General features: G+C 42.2%; 1 long non-coding RNA gene across 1 annotated transcript in view; it reads left to right on the plus strand.

Annotated features, from left to right (window-relative positions):
* The window catches only part of LOC148526574 (uncharacterized), a 36,224-nt gene extending 24,189 nt beyond the window's left edge, over nucleotides 1-12,035 (plus strand). The window contains exons 2-5 of the long non-coding RNA XR_015878235.1: nucleotides 2,585-2,860; nucleotides 6,731-6,784; nucleotides 10,332-10,439; nucleotides 11,581-12,035. This is a non-coding gene — a long non-coding RNA (uncharacterized LOC148526574). The remainder of the gene's footprint in view (nucleotides 1-2,584; nucleotides 2,861-6,730; nucleotides 6,785-10,331; nucleotides 10,440-11,580) is intronic.
* The last annotated feature ends 1,331 nt before the right edge of the window (nucleotides 12,036-13,366 follow it).

Raw genomic sequence — 13,366 nt, forward strand, 5'->3', positions numbered from 1 at the left:
TGACTTGATGTAAATGTATCACTAGAAAAAATATTCCAGTAAACCTACAAATGTCACTGGTAGGTATGTACTTGTGTTGGCCCAGAACGTATAAATGGGAGCTTGGGAAGATATATAGTGACTTGCTGCTGTGCTTCTGGTCGTATAAGACAGAAGAAATTACCTGACTGCACTTCCAGCTATTCTCCCCATCTGTACTGTCCTTAGCTCACTGCAAACTTACATTCCCCGCACTCGTCAGTGCTAAGGGTACTCACATAAGTCCAGAGACATGCCACTTGCGGCTGGCCGCCGTAAGATGCAATTAGGGCGGCTGCTCCATCACTGCTGTGTCTTGGTTGTGTGCAAAGTAAGATGCAGTAGCCAGCAAAGTTCTTTTTCACCTACTCCAAAGCAGATGCACAATTTGGCCACCTCAGCCTTGATGTGGAGTGCAAAGGCTGGCAAAGTAATATATCGGCTGCTCCAAATGCAAATGCACAGTATAGCCACCTCAGCCTTAACTAGTTTCTCTTTGCTGTAAAAAGAAACTAGTCAAGGCTGAGGTGGCGATATTGTATGTATATCTATGTGTGTGTGTGTATATATATATATATATATATATATATATGCACACACATATGTACACACATACATTAAACTCATATATATATATATTATATATACACATTACACACACACTCTTACCTTGCAGACCTGGCAGGCTGGCACCATGTTATTAGGCCCCTCTCCCTTGCGTGAAACTGCCGAGATTAGCAGGTCAATTGGGATGGGGCGGAGCCAAATGACGCAATTCTTATGGAATCACGTCATATTGGCTCTGCCTTCTCCTGATCGACTCACAAATCACAGAATTTTGCCATGAGAGGGCGGGGCTTAAGAGCATGATGCCTGCTCTCTAGTCTTTCAGGGAGGTTTCTGGGTACTCAGAAACCCCCCTGCGTGTGCTACTGTATAATATATTTTAAAAGAACCTGTATATTCTGCAACAATATTCTAACACATGCTACTATGGGTAACGCCATCTTTATAATAAACTGTTCCAATAAATAAATAGGTGTAGGAGAAGTCATCATTTTTAAATCTTATATTCTTATTCCAGGCTCTTATCCGATACTCTCTTCCTTGGCAAAGCATATTTGCAAGTATTGGAAATACTACGTTTTGTGAGCACATTAGTCTGAAACCTGGCACATTAGGTTTCCTCTGAGCTGAGCAACCTGTTATATAAAGTGTTAAATATTCATCTGGAGAAAAATCCAACCAGAAGGATTGCACTAACAATCTGCTGTTTAGTGCTGCCCTGCACAATTAATATATTCTAACAAGTAATATGATTTACATTGCATCTGATAAGGTCATATCGACCCTAAAATAATTTACAGTAACAAAGGGATCACAACATTGGGCCATATTCAATTAACTGCGAAATCTGCAAAATTTTGGGAAAAAAACGGCCAAAACGTCCGTTTTTGTGACAAAAAAACAGGCGAAAAGTCAGAACGAGCAACAAATTGCACCTGTATCCCAAAAAATGGCTGCTGTACATCGTAAAATAATTTAGAAGTGTTTTATTGGCCGTAATAAAAGTATTTTCAGTACTTAAATTGTGTCAGTTGGCGGTAATTTGCGTATATGAAAAAAATTGGAAGAATTATAGAAAGCTATTTTTTTCCAGGAAATTACTGTTCCAAGTAAATATGGGGTACGTTAAAATGGGTGCAAGTATATTTTCGTGTTGTAAAAGTGCACTTTTAAAAACCATTAAAAAAGCAGCTGTGGCAACCACGTGCGATGTTTAAAACAATTGACTCCATATTGCCCCCCGAAATACCAGGCCCAATACGTTAAACCCATTTTCAACTATATTTCTTTAACCTGTCTTTGTTAGCCAAATTATGCAACTTTCAAAAAAAATTTGGGGTAATTTATCATTGGGATGGGATGGAGGGGGGGGGGGGGTCCAAAGGGTTCTGAAAGAAATCCCCACATTTTTAGTCAAATATAGGGATTTTGCATTTTTTTTTCACTTAGGGCGGTATGCATGACGATCCCCGCAAAGGATCACTCTGTCGGTAAGATCGGCACATTGCGATGGAGGGACTTCTGGGTCTGTGACTCAGAAGCCCCTCTGGTGTCCTTCTGTGCATGCGCAGAACGACACACGTGCTGCAGGGGGTGCTGGGTGGGTTCCGATTGGATCCCTCTATCAGGAGTCTTTGGAGAGAATCTCATAGGCTACTATGGGTAACGCCATCAGGAAGATGGCATTACCCACCGCAACCAAGTCCGGGAGCATTTTCGGGGTTTGACAGCATTTTTCCTCTTGATGCTCTTGCCCCTGGTCTGAGATGGTGAAAGTTTTTCGCCTGTTTTTTGGCGAAAATCGGCTGAAGAGAAAATAAATTATTGTTGGGTAGAATAATCCAAGATTTTACACTTTTACTACTATATAACTGATTAATATACACATCTGATATATAAATATACCTAGCTCGTATATGTTCTAAAATACTTGTTGTAAACAACACATTTTAACAGGATACAAAAAGTAACCTCTTCAGTAATTTCTGCTTGTTTTCAGAAACAGACAGGGATCGTCCTTCTGTGTATCACCTCAATTCATCTGAGCCAGAGTCAGGTCTGCCAGAGTCAGTCTGTCTGATCACTGACATCCCATCTGTGAGAGAGACACTGTTGTTGGATAAAAGGAATATATCATCAGAGGCTGTGCTGGATAAGTCTGACAATGATGTGTGGAGGAACAGTATAGTGAAATGGAATGATGAAGAACCTTCTCAACCACTTCCCTGTGCACTAGAATATGGTGGAATAGATATAGTTCCAGAATATGATAAAGGTAATTTACATATATTTATTAACAATAAAGCACTTTATATGTGAACATTTTTTTTATCTTTTCAGAACATCTGTCTCTCTAAAGGGCCTATGTATTAACAATCTCAGCACTGCCGCAATTGTTATTATCACAATGGATAGTTTCATTTTGAATGAAAATCTCCCTGCTGTGAACTATGAAAATCTCTGTTAGTACATAGTATAAATGAATGTAATTATTCAGAGACTGCAGTTTCTACTTACTTTTATGAAAACAAATGCTTGATAAATAGGCCCCTAAATATTTCTGGGCTGTCCGTCACCAATTAGATCATAGGATCCTCAAGGCACCCCAACAATTCAGATTTTAGAGATATTCATTGTTGAGCACAGGTGGATAAATAAAATAGCCTGAGGTACTAATTAAGGCCCTCATTCAGACCCGCTCACAAGCGCTATGCCCTCGCAACTGGGTGGATGGTTGTGCATTGCGCACGTGCAGCATGCGCAATGCGCGTGCGCAAGCCCCGTAGCGGCTGTCGATGTTGATCGACATCTTGCCCCGGTTTGTAGGCAGGGTGAGGGGGTGGCTGGACAAACGGAGGCGTTCCTGAAGGAACGCCTGCCGTTTGTGGGCGGCCCTACTGACATCACCAGTGATGTCAGTAGTGAGCTTCCGGCTCTATTAGAGCTGGAAGCTCACTGGGGCTTGAGGCAGACGAGACCCTACCACAAGGGTCTCGTCGCAAGCCCGATGGTCGTGACCATCGCGACCATCACTTGACCGCTCGCAAAAGCTGTGGGTGGTCACCCACAGCTAAGCGAGTGGCCAGGAGGCCAGCTTTTAAAAAAAAAGTGGACACCCTCATTCAGAGCGAGCGCTCGCTTTTTGCGAACGGCTCTGAATGAGGGCCTAAGACTCCTGTGGTCAAGCATAGATATCCTTAAAACCTGGACTGTTAGGGTGCCTTAAGGACCGAGTTTGGGAACCTCTGAATTAGATTATGCAATAAGGTTGTAAAAGGGTTTGCCAACAGTTTTCTGTTAGAATTACTTGCTTTTTCCAGATTTTCCATCTAGTTAATAAAAGTTGAATGTTCCAACAAACTTCCAGTCCAGCATTTAATAGCGAAAATAACATAAACATTGTTACATTATACTGCCTAGAATGGAGGAGGGCAACATATATGTATGGTAGGTTATATTCCTGCAGGGGGGAGACCCAGCAGCATAGAATAACTCACTTGTACATGATTAAAGAAATCCACAAAACATGACCTGTTGGTGGTACTTGAGGGCTGGAGTTAAGGACCACTGGTATAGATTCCAGACTACATAAGTGATCATTTGAAATCAAAAACATGCACATTTATCTAATAGTTTACACAAATAAATAACCTGTAACTAAATAGTCATATCCCGACTATTTATCATAAACCTAGTTTTCAATATTTATTAAATCAGGGGCGGACAAATTAATGAATTCTATAGATCAGAGTTTCCCAAACTCCACCATTATAGTCCACATTTTAAGGATATCCATGCTTGAGCACAGGTAACTTAGGGCCTGATTCAGCTTGGATCGCAGTTGCTAATACGCACGCAATTGGCCGATTGTTGCGTACTGCGCATGCGTATGCATCACAGTGCGCGACCCGGCCACTGCGATCAGGACTGTGATCACAGTGTCCATGCAGACCCATCTCAGAGTGATTAACAGGAAGTGCTGTTTGTGGGTGGTGATGGGGGGTGCAGGCGTGGCAGTGCATTTGAATGCCGTTGCAGTGGCGTGCATTATTATTAACTGTGATGCCCTACGCAGCTTGAGGACACATAGAGTGCCCTGAAGTTAGCAATTTCTGAGTAAGGTCAGAGCTTGTGCAAGTGTGCATGAGGCTGCGATGGTACTTGATTGAACCAATGTTTTCGCAGTCTTGTTAAATATTCCGGATGTGTGTAAGATAAAGTTGGCGTTTTTATGTAGTGCTGCGGTGGCATAGCGATCTCAATGGATTAGCATACTATCTCAGCTGAACTGTGAGCGTAATTGCTATTGCATTCGTAATTGCAATCAGTAGTGAATCAGGCCCTTAATTAGCACATCAGTCAATTTGATTTGACCATTTTGACTTGGATATCCTTAAAACCTGGACTTTAATGGCAGAGTTTGGGAACCTCTGCTATAGATGATAGCATCTAGGAAATGTAAATTACATTTAGGCGACAGTACCCGCCCTTTTAATTCATATACAGGGTGGTCCGTAAGTGTGGAAACACCCTTATAAAAAGGAAATGAGTACGGAAATATTAATCCAGTGTCTACACATATGATATGTAAGTGGGGTATTACTTTTTAGGGTATGCCACCAGTGTGGCGGCCATCTGGAAGTCAGCCATCTTGGATGGAACTCTAATTTTTTAAATGGGAAGGTAGTTATGTGACATATCAAGCAGATGCAGAATTTCATAAGAAAAACAATGCAATTCTTTGTTTCAATGTATCTTTATTCATTCTTAAGTTTTAACATAAAGTTTATAGGATATGTTCGAAGTGCTGTCCACCATGTTACAGTGTTAACGTGCTGCTGTTAATGTCCAATCAATGAAGAATGGTCCCACAATATGGATATTCCACAAACCACACCATAGCAACTGTTTTGCAGAGGCTACAACCCTACAAGCATCCAATCCCTCACTATAAGATCAGTTTTAGGGGTATATGTATTAAACGGTTTTTCATAAAATTATGCAGAAAAAACGGTTTCTGCACAATGGTATGTATCCCCACTATGCGCAGTGTCAGATTCTTAGGAGGAGTTTTCAAAAATGTGAAAGACTCCTCCTATTTGCCCGAGATGTAATTCACGGGGACACTAGTAGCAAATGGCTTTTTAATTGTTTAACTAACAGAATTGTTTTTAACCGAGAAGTACATGAATGTGGGTATTTAATGATTGACATAGCACTGCAGGATTCAGTATGATTTACCGCTGGCCGCATGGCTTTCGGTTCAAATCCTGACAGCGGCATCCCGGCAGAGGAGGAAATCCCAATCGTCTAAAGGTAAGTATTGACTAATTTATTCTACCCCCCAACCCTAACCCGCCCTTATGGGTGCCTAACCCTAACCTCCCCCCCAATTGCCTAACCCTAATCCCCTCTCTAAGTGCCTAAACCTAACCCCCCCTTCCCCGCCGCCTAAACCTAAGTCCCCAGGGGGGGTGCCTAACCCTAACCTCCCCCTGGGGGTGCCTAATCCTAACTCTCACTTCCACTAGCCTAAACCTAACCTCCCACAGGGGTGCCTAACCCTAAGTCCCCCCGGGAACCCCATACCTATCCCTCCCCCCACCACGGCTGTCCGCACCCGGGTTACCTTCGATCGGTAAGCTGGGTGTCGGGCTCCCGGCGTAGGGAAAATGACAGGCATTGGGATTTCGATGCCTGTCATTTAACCCTTGCCGGGATTAGACAGTCGGGAAGCTGATGGTCGGAATTCCGTCCATCAGCTTCCCAACTGCTTCCCCTACAGGGACACATTATGGCAAGTGCTGCAGCTTTAAACAATACTTAAAAGCAATCCAGTTTTTCAGCACAGAACAGTTTTCCGAATATCACATCACACTGGTTCGGTCCTAGTAGTTCTTTAATTATCCAAAGCTAATTTAATTACTATTTAAAATTATTCAGGAGATTTTTTATGGGATTGTGTAATACTGAAATGTTCATTGATTTTAATGTTTGTATGTACATTAACTGCTTGGCTTACCATTGTAAAACTGTGATTTGTAGATACTGTATCACACTTCGAACATTCTTTGTATGAAACTCATTATTTAAAGTGTGCGTAAAAGAGCAATCCTTGATGTATGATATGTGCACTGTGTTTCAGATACAACTGACCAGGCATGTCTTTCCAGATCACTTGATGAGAGTTTTAAAACAGGTATAAACATTATTTTATGCCATTAGATTTGTAGTATAATAAATACAGATCTGTCCTCACTTAATTATCCGTCTGGCCAGATATACACATGGCTTTTTCTGTGAACCCCCATATCACAAGCTAAAGTACTGAGTACACAATATAGCTCTATGCTTGTGATACCTTATCACTTATACTGTATCATTCCATGCTGCTGACATTTTTTCCCAGCCAAGAGGATAGTTAAATCTGTGTGTGTATATATATATATAGCACAATATATATTCAGTTTTCAGGTCAAATGATGAATGACCTATCCAGTCTGATGTTTCTTATTGTCCTCAGCTGGAGATATCCAATGGAGGGCAGTATCCTTTCAGCAGTGTACAGTTCACAGGTCAGGTAGTCAGGTGTGTATTGTGATAGGAGCAGCCAATTACTTAAAGCAGGGTATCCACTAAGCGATATACAAACGACAGCACGATTGCGACATTGCAATCGTGCTGTCGTTTGTATAGCTAGTGATGTACTAGGACTGAACGTTCACTCGTTCAGTCCCAGCACATCCCTCATCCCCGCACATGCAGAACCTGACAAGATCGTCAGGTTGACCTGCATATACGGGCGATGTCGGATGTCGGAAGCGACCCGCGGGCACGCGCATCGCAGGTCGCTTCCGTCCAAAACATGCACGATGCATGCGCGATTTGCAAGCGATTGCACGATAACGACATCGTTATTGTGTGATCGCTTGTTTAAATCGCTTAGTGGATACCCTGCTTTAGTCTAAGTGCTTTTATAGGAAGTACAAATTGCCACCCTTATTGAGGATTGAAGTTTAGTCTGGAAGTTCATACATTTGAATTAAACACCCCTGAAAAAGTCGTTATTGATGAAACACGTTGGGTAACTGGTTTATGTGACCAAAAAATGGGTTCAACGAGCCCATTAAGGGGTGACAGTTATTAACAACATCTAACCCAAAATAGCCATGATATATGTGTGATGTAAGGTTTTTTTTTTTATTTTAAATGTATTTATTTTAAATAAAACTAAATGTTAATGACGCAGACAGAAACTGATTGTCATTGAGTGCACTCTGGTTGAGGGTCTCATTGTAGAAACTGAAAGTGGATCTCTTCATCTTCATCCGTTAGGCGCTCCCCAAGATCACTATTCCGTAGAACCCTTCTTGTGCATACTGGCAAAGGACCGCCCTTGGGGAGGCAGCCTCTACTAAAAAGACTTTCTTACTAATCATACTGTATGTTTTTTAATATTTGAATTTATATATATACTGTATATATATATATATATATATATACACACACACACACACACACACACACACATGTTTTTGCGTATATCCATCCTATTCTGAGTCAGAATAGCGTCGTCTCTATATTGTATCAAGTCATAGATGTCTATTTGCATTATTTATATGATATTTCCATTTGGACTACTGCAGATATGGATGTGTTTGTATTTCATTATATTTTATATAAAAAATGTGAATGGAAAGAGTCAGAACACTTGTTCACCATGTTTGGTTGCAACATTATTATTATATTGTGTACTTATAGGGTAATGCATAGTTACCATTTTCTGATAACACTAAAGGCCCCCATACACGGTGCGATTTCCAAATGATCTAATCTCGTTTGTGATTTCCCTTGAATTGCTGAACTCTCCCGGTCATAGGATATTGGGCCTGATTCAGACCCACTCGCGAGTGGCTGTCCGCTCGCAAGTGGGTCGATGTTATGGACTGAGCATGCGCACGATGGAGGGAGCTCCGTCGTGCGCATGCGCCAGACGCGACGAGCGAAGGAAAGTCCTTCGCTCGGTGTGTCCGATCAAAGGGGGCGTGCTGTCAATGTTGATTGACAGCACGCCCCTTTGGTGGGCGTGCCAGGGGCGTGCCTCCCTGACGGGGGCGTTCCCACGGGAACGCCTCCTGTCAAAAGCCGGCCCACTGACATCACTAGTGATGTCAGTGGGAGTGATTTTGGCTCTGATAGAGCAGGCTCCGGCTCGCAAATTCGATGGTCACGATGGTCTCGACCATCGCGACCATCACAATGCACGCTCGTATAGCCTGTGGGTGGTGACCCACAGCTATACAAGCGTCCAGGAGGACGCTCCATGAAAATGGAGCCCGGCCCTCATTCAGAGCGTGCGCTCTGCTCAGAGCGTACGGCTCTGAATGAGGGCCATTGTGCCCACACACAGAACTATTTTACAAATGACCAAACGATATAGATGGGTCGTAAATGACTGCAGATTGTTAACGATATATCGTTTGGCTGCAAACAACCTCACGATGCATCTGCTGAAACATTTAAAAATAGTAGAGGGGAGTGGCCAGGATCAGTGACGACAAATCGGTCATCGTCCATCGCATCGCTTTTCATGCACACACATGGACCGATGTGTGCTAAATCGTGTATGATAGGTCGAAATCTTTCTGCAGGTTCACTTGATCAGCGACGTCAATGTACGACAGCAGGGGCGTGCATCGGCATAATGATCATCCCCACACATGGCACTTTTTACATGATTGGTCATTCCAATCGATCAAAAACGGCCAAATCGTGTAAAATATCGCATCGTGTATGGGTGCATTTACATGCTACATCTCTATGTTACCTTTAAACATAAGACTATACAATTGTTAGGCCTAAAATATACCTGGTGCAAATACTACAGTTTCTGGACTGCACACATTGTGATAACATCCATCTCTGAATTATATGTTATATTTGGTCATGGCACATATAAACTGTAGTGTGAAAGAAAATATTAATGACAATGTTAGTGGGCACGATTCAATTCAACTCGAATTGAATAGTGCCCGGAGGGAGCTCCCGGAGCTACTAAGTTCTGCGCACTGTTAACCCCGAATAAGGATTTCTTCTTGCATCCCTCCTGGCGCAATGCTGTTTTCTGTCCTTAGCACCGCGGAAACAGCATCGCGCATGGCACTTTAGTCAGAGAATGCTTGTTCACGCAACTAAGCATCAAGTCGTGAGGGGCGCGAGAACCGGCATTCTCTGACAAAAGAGCACGCTGAATTGAATAGCTCTGGGATCTCCCTCCCGGCATTATTCCATTTGCGTTGAATTGAATCGAGCCCATAGTGTACATTCTATATTTATTGCTAGTAACAGCTAGAGTTAATTCGCAGCTCCTCTAAAGCTATAAACAAAAAATGGTGAGTCTAGAAGAATTATAAGTGCAGCATATACACACCAGTGAAATCGCAGTTAATAGGATTGACCCCATAGCAGTATATTTACTAAAGTGCAGGTTTTTAGAAGTGGAGTTGTTGCCCATAGCAACTAATCAGACTCTACTTATCATTTATCTAGCACCTTTTAGAAGATAATAGCTAGAATCTGATTGGTTTCTGTGCGCAACTCCACTTCTAAAAACACGCACTTTAGTAAATATACCCCATATAGTGGCTGGGCAGGCGATATGTTGGGACTTTAGTGGGTTTGGTGTTAGCATTGCTTTGCATGATTTCCATCCATGTTTTCACTTGTTTATTTTATTTTTCTTACAGATAAGAACTTAAACAATATGTCATTCTCTGTATTTGGATTGAGGTTTTTGGTCATTAAGGGGATATTCTTTAACTTGATATCCACTATGAGACTCTGCTCATTTTAAGGTACAGTATGTGCATGAATTAATAATTTTCTAACTTAGGGCAATGCAGTGAGTTTCTAGGGAATGCTTAAATGAAGCATTAGTAAATTAAGGGGGAGATATATCAAATCTTGTAGAGAGATAAAGTGGAGAAGTTGCTCATAATAACTAATAAGCTTCTAATGGTGGGTACACACTACATGATATGCTCCCTGAGCGATATCGTGTAGTGTTGTCCCCGACAGGCTGTGCTCAATGTCGTTCATGACATTGAGCACAGCCGCTGAACGATATCATTAACGATATCGTTCAGCGCCGGGCTCTCTCCCCCATTCCCTGACATGCAGCAACCTGACGAGGTCGTCGGGTTGGCCTGCATGTCAGCCGATGATGACGAACGACCCGCGGGAACGCGCGTCGTCGTCATCGTTCATCTTTTTGGGGTTAAAAATGGGCGATAAAGTGGACGACTGAACGATAACGATATCGTCATCGTTCAGTCGTCCACTTTATCGCCCAGTGTGTACGCACCTTAACTGTCATTTTGCTAGCACAACCTGTAAAATGACAGTTAGGAGCTGATTGGTTGGTATGGTCAACTTCTCAGCTTTATCCCTCTCCAAGATTTGATAAATCTTCCCCTATAAGTTTTTAGTGACAAAGTATATAAAATGTAAATTACAGAGGAACATGGTTTTCTTGGTCACAAAATATTATCCACAACACGACTATTCTAGCACTGTATTTCCCCGTGAATATGAAGCACCAAATAAATATCCCTATAATCTGATCATCTTTTTCACATAACTGATGACAAATTGCTAAATAAATGTGATTGAGGGTCCCCAGCGTCCGCTCGGTGCCTGCTGCCACTGTGACTTCCACACACTGCATGTGAGAAGATGTGTCAAGTGATCTTGCAGACCAATCAATGTGCACCTGACCGGTGACAGGTTACATTGTGGGGTGATTAAAAACATGTACTGTATGCTGAATTCTAAACATAGTTAAAATGCAAAATAAAAGTTGTTGTTTCAGTTAGTAAATGTAATCCCCCCATCACCACCTCTGATTTATGGCAGATATGCCCATGCATAAATGTTCTACATAATCTCATCTAAAGTATTGCATATTGTTTGATTTATATATTTCTCTTTCCATAGGTATTCTGTGCCATGGAACCTACAGTACATCACAGAATGTGATCAGATGTACAGTATAGTTGTCAAACATCCTTTATTATAGACCATTTTCTTCAAATGTATCTTACTTTTTGGACTGAAAATTGTAAAAAATACATTTATATAACAACACAGTCATGATTTTTTTGTGAGCTTTGAATGAAAGAGATAAATAACATACTTCTATTAGCAATCCTAGACACTGTGTTACATACATTGTTCAAACGGGATGTAGTTCATTTACCGGCGGCTGGGATGCCGCCGTTGGAATCCCGACGTCGAAAGCTCGATTTGGGATTAAAGATAGGCGTTGAAATCCTGACTCCTATCTTTAGCCTGACGCCAAAATCCTGACAGCCACGATCCCAAACAGAGGTAAGCGGGGCATGTTAGCCGCGGAGGAGGAGGGTCAGCATTCGGGACCCCCGGGGGAGTTTAAAGTTAGGCACCCCCCGGAAGGGTTAGGGTTAGGCTATGGGAAGGGGGGGGGGGGTATGGTTAGGCACCACTGGGGGGAGGTTAGGGTTAGGAACCCCCGCCGGAAGGGATATGTTTAGGGTGCTGGAAGGGGGGGTTAGGTTTAGGCACCACTGGGGGAGGAAAGGGTTTGGCACCACCGGGGGGGAGGTTAGGGTTAGGCACCCCCACCGGAAGGGATATGTTTAGGGTGCTGGAAGGGGGGGTTAGGTTTAGGCACCACAGGGGGAGAAAAGGGTTTGGCACCACCGGGAGGGAGGTTAGGGTTAGGCACCACTGGGGGAGAGGTTAGAGTTAGGCACCACCGGGGGGAGGTTAGAGTTGAACACCCCCCCCTGGAAGGGTTAGGTTTAGCATGTGGGATGGGGGGGTTGGGTTTAGGCACCACAGGGGGAGGTAAGGGTTTGGCACCACCGGGGGAAGGTTAGGGTTAGGCACTCGCAGCCGCCGATATTTCATACCCAACCCATTCAAACTCCTTTTAGCTATTCATATGGAGGCCAAAATTATGAAAGCAAATTTGAGCCAGCAACCAGCTGGCTACAAATGGAGTGACCTTTCATAGAACATTAAGCTCAACATTGAAATAGATGATAACAATACATGTCCACATATCTAAATACTGTAGCTGTGACAAATACGCCATAAAATAGATATTAAAACTAGTCTACTCCATCTGCATGCCTACTCCATTCTGGGTTCCATCTAGTTTCTAAATTCTTAAAATGTTTTAATTATATTATTTCATCACATTCAGCACTGCTCAAACATAGACACAGCTGGACCTTTCAAGATGGGATGTATCAGATTCCAGTAGGCCAATGACAATCTGTTTACAGTACTTATTCAGACACAGTTACTCACTTATAGTATACTGATTTATTTCCACCATTTATGTTCAAGTTCTGTATGATACACTAAAGGGGATATACAATATAATTAATTTCCCTGTCTATTGTATTTATCTCTTTTATCTAGCGCAAATAGACAATAAACTACTGTATGATTACTTATACATTTGTGTTAGCTTTTCTTTAACTACATGTAGTAAATTGTACATGGAGTTTCTAAATGTTGTACTGAAAATATGAATATAGGGAATAAAGTGTCCTTCTAAAGTAAATTATAAGCACATAGTAGCGTACCACAAGGCTTGAGGCCGTACAATCTTATGTACCGTAGGATACACAATTTCTTATAATCTACAAGGTTTTGTTGAGAATGTAATATTACACATATACACTGTCTAATGTTTTTATACAAGCTGCGGATCTAGGAGTTTTTCAACTTT

This window comes from Taudactylus pleione, unplaced genomic scaffold (genome assembly GCF_031769625.1).
Source record: "Taudactylus pleione unplaced genomic scaffold, aTauple2 ptg000095l, whole genome shotgun sequence".
Taxonomy (NCBI): Eukaryota; Metazoa; Chordata; class Amphibia; order Anura; family Myobatrachidae; genus Taudactylus; species Taudactylus pleione.